Source organism: Neophocaena asiaeorientalis, unplaced genomic scaffold, assembly GCF_003031525.2.
Source record: "Neophocaena asiaeorientalis asiaeorientalis breed wild unplaced genomic scaffold, Neophocaena_asiaeorientalis_V1.1 scaffold516, whole genome shotgun sequence".
Classification (NCBI taxonomy): Eukaryota; Metazoa; Chordata; class Mammalia; order Artiodactyla; family Phocoenidae; genus Neophocaena; species Neophocaena asiaeorientalis.
Genome location: NW_020171986.1, coordinates 376609 through 381179, shown reverse-complemented (window position 1 = coordinate 381179; position 4571 = coordinate 376609).

Genomic DNA, 4571 nt, shown 5'->3' with positions numbered 1-4571 from the left:
AAAAAAAAAAAAAAAAAAAAAAAAAAAAAAAAAAAAAAAAACCTATAGCAGAAAAGATAGACCTGTTCATGTAAAAAAATAAAATTTTGAATAACAAAATATATTAGCCAAATCAAATGACAAATAATAGATTTGTAAAAAAAATTCTAATGAAAGTGAAAGGATTAGTTAATATCAATAATATAGAGATTTTATAAATTGACAAGAAAGGGACAAAACTCCAGAAAAAAAATAAGAAAAAGGAATGTATAAGCAAATAGAAGAAAAGTAAATATGAGTGACTAATAAATAGATGAGAAGGTATAAAGTCTCCTAGTTGTCAGATTAAGCATAATGGTAATGAGATATCATTTTATATCCATCAGATGGGCAAAGCTTTCAAGAAAACTAGTATCTTTTGTTGTTGAGTAAGTGTGAGAAAAGGGTAAACTCATACATTCCTGGCAGAAATAGATAAGTTTAATATATTTCTCCAGACTGCTTTCCAAAAACAAAAATAGACATACCCACTGGTGCAGCAGTTCCTCTTTTGAGACACTCCCCATAGAAATAAACACACAAATATGGGAAAATGAAGGTATAAGAATATTTGTTTTGGTGAATTTATAGTGGGCCGAAACTAAAAACAAAGTGACAATGACAAAAACAATAAAAGAATGTATAAAAGTTTCTGCACGTAATTTTATGAGTGTGGGAAAAGTGTGGGAGAATATCAGGTATTGTTAACATGGATTATCTGGGATTGTGGTTGTTGACTGAAAAAAATGCATAACATGAGAGCTGTGAGTTTCAGTTTTTTGGGGGGATTTACTGAGAGCTCTGAGGAACTGCTCCAAAGAGGTAGTGGGGGAGGTCAGTATATATATGATTTTGGCCAAGAGGTACATGCAATCAAGCACACATTTCGGTAAAGTGTTACTGCTAGTCACAAGGAAGAGATATCACTATTAATGATTTTAATGCTTTTCTAAGTATAGTAAGGGAAATGCAAGAATTCAAGTTCATAAAAAATTTCTCCTGAAAATATCTAACTATCTGAGGGGCTGTTCTACCAGTTTTCCCAGAGCACAGAGTGCCTTATCCCAACCTTTGCCCTGAATTCCTTTCAGGGTGTATTGTAGGTTAGCAGCTGCAGTGACTATTGACTTGTTTCTTGTAGAATCTGGTGGCGAGCAACATTCCTTAGTTGGCAAGGTATGGATGTGGGGAGGGAAGAGGGGTTAGCAGAGGGTGTGTAGAAACAAGCTAGCAAGGAAAAAGCAAGAAAATGCCACTAATTACCTGCTGCATGTCCCTGCCCAGCATAAATAGCCCATTTTGTAAAATTATATATATACATATATGTATATATGTATATACATACATATACATGAATATATGTGTATATGCATAAATCTGTCTATATGCAGAAAGAGATTGGGAAAATTTGAGTTATAGCCATATCTATATACACATAGGGATGTCTATGACGTTTTGCTAAGTGAAAAGAACATTGCAAAGTAAACTGTATAACACGGTTTTCTTGGTAAAAGAACAAACAAAAAAACAACCTCTATATGTATATTGTTGCTTTGACATGTTTGCACGAGCAGAGAGGAGGGTGTGGAAGTGCCTGCTGGCTGGTAGGGTGGGTTACAGCTCAGGGCTTGGGAGAGGGAGATGGTTAGTTTCTTTCTTTACACAGTTTTTAGTATTATTTTACAGTAGGCCTGTTTTACTTTGTAATTTGAAAAACTTGAAATTACATTGCTTGACTATCTGGGTAGACATTTTTCTTGACTTATTATCTCACTTTGAAGATCAGTTTTGTCTCTCCTATTAATTAATATTAAACATTGACTATATTAGCCATTAGATATTTATAAAAGTCTTATAAAGATACAGCTCTGGGTAGAGTAATTTTTGCATTTAGTCATTGTTTTCTAGAAAGATTAAAAACAATACGTTTACCACTTATTTATTTGTATCACTCATGAATCCTAAATCACAGGTTTTCGTTCATTCAAATATGAAGTGAAGAAGGAAGGAGAGTAATTGCAGAAAATTCATTTGCATCCTGTCACATAATTATGGAGTATTATCTAGACCAGAGCTGTCATTTGGAACTCTCTACAATGAAGGAAATGTTCTAAAATCTGTGCTAATGTTGTAGCCACTAACCACATGCGGTTATTGAGCACTGGAAATGTGACTAGTATATCTAGAATTGAACTTTAAATTTTATTTAATTTTAGTTTTAATTAAAGTGTGATATATGTGATCTTTAAAAAAGTGAATTTCACAGAGAAACAGAGTAGAATGGGCTGGGGGACAGGGAAATGGGATAATGTAGGTCGAAGGATACAAATTTTCAGTTAGAAGGGTAAGTTCTGAGGATCTAATGTACAGCATGGAGTCTACAGTTAATAATAAGATATTGTATATTTTGAAAGTTCCTGAGAGTAGATCTTAAGTATTCTCACTGTCCCCCCAAACAAAGTTAACTATGTGAGGTGATGGATGTGTTAATTATCTTTACCTTGATAATCATTTGACAGTGTATAAGTATATCAAATCATCATGTTGTATACTTTAAATATATACAGTTATATTTGTCAATTATTCCTCAAAGTTAAAAAAATTATTAGGGAAGAATTAAATTCAATGGGCTTAATGGGAAGAATGGACATTCCCCAATATGTAGGGAAAGTGGTCCAAGGGAAGGAGTCAAATTTTCTATTGTGAGGGAAACCACTAGGAGGTTTTCCTATACTTCTCATGAAAGGATTTGCCTAGGGAAGTGGTGCTCAAAATTGTTTGCTCATTAGAGTCATCTGAGAACTTTAAAAACCACTGACGTCTGGTCCACTCCCAGAGATGGTAACTACATTGGCTTCGGGAATTCCTGTTGAGCAAATTCCTTCACATAGATCTTGGTAATGATATTTTTAATCTGAACCAAAAGCAAAAGCAACAAAAGCAAAAATAAAATAACTGGGATTACATCACACTAAAAAACTTCTGCACAGCAAAGGAAACCACCAAAAAAAAAAAAAATGAAAAGGCAACCTACTGAATAGGAGAAAATATTTTCAAATCATATATCTGATAAGGGGCTAATATCCAAAATGTATAAAGAACTCATACAACTCAAAAGATCTGAATAAACATCTTTCCAAAAGAGACATACAGATGGCCAACAGGTCTATGAAAAGATGCTCAAAATCATTAATCATCAGGGAAATGCAAATCAAAACCACAAAGAGATATCATTTCACATTTATTAGAATGGTTATTATAAAAAAGACAGGATCTCTAAAATAAAGAAGCCTCAGTGGGGGAAGACAATGGGCCTGGCTCTTTATCTAGTCGTATATTTATTTGAGATTGCCTGCTTTGTAGTGGATGCCTCTTTGAAATGGATACCTTGGCAATCAAAGCTTAAGTCAAGCACTTGCATTCTGGAAAAACAAACAAACTAACTAAGAAACTAGAAAACCCTCACAACTGTCAGGGCTTACATTACATATACATGTGCTAAAAACAAAAAAATAAAAACAACAACAACAACAAAACCGCTTTTGGACTCATTAAAAAAATGGTATGGAAATAACCTAGGCATTAGGATTATTTAAGCCCCCAACAAAATGGATTAAAGACTCCAACCAAAAGACATAGACTGGCTGAATGGATGCAAAAACAAGACCCATATATATGCTGTCTTCAAGAGATACACTTCAGACCTAGGGACACATACAGACTGAAAATAGGGGGATGGAAAAAGATATTCCATGCAAATGGAAATCAAAAGAAAGCTGGAGGATCAATTCTCATATCAGACAAAAGAGATTTTAAAATAAAGACTATTATAAGAGACAAAGAAGGACACTACAAGGGATCAAGGGGTTAACCCAAGAAGAAGATATAACAATTGTAAATATTTATGCACCCAACATAGGAGCACCACAGTACATAAAGCAAATGCTAACAGCCATAAAAGGGGATATCGACGTAGCACAATCATATTAGGGGACTTTAACACCCTACTTTCACCAATGGGCAGATCATCCAAAATGAAAATAAATAAGGAAACACAAGCTTTCAATGATACACTAAACAAGATGGACTTAATTGATATTTATAGGACATTCCATCCAAAAACAACAGAATACACTTTCTTCTCAAGTGCTCATGGAACATTCTCCAGGTTAGATCATATCTTGGGTCACAAATCAAGCCTTGGTAAATTTAAGAAAATTGAAATCATATCAAGTACCTTTTCCGACCACAACACTACAAGACTAGATATGAATTACAAGAGAAAATCTGTAAAAAATACAAACACATAGAGGCTAAGCAATACACTACTAAATAACCAAGAGATCACTGAAGAAATCAAAGAGGAAGTCAAAAAATACCTAGAAACAAATGACAATAAAAACACGATGACACAAAACCTATGGGATGTAGCAAAAGCAGTTCTAAGAGGGAGTTGATAGCAATACAATCCTACCTCAAGAAACAACAAACATCTCAAATAAACAACCTAACCTTACACCTAAAGCAATTAGAGAAAGAAGAACAAAAAAAAA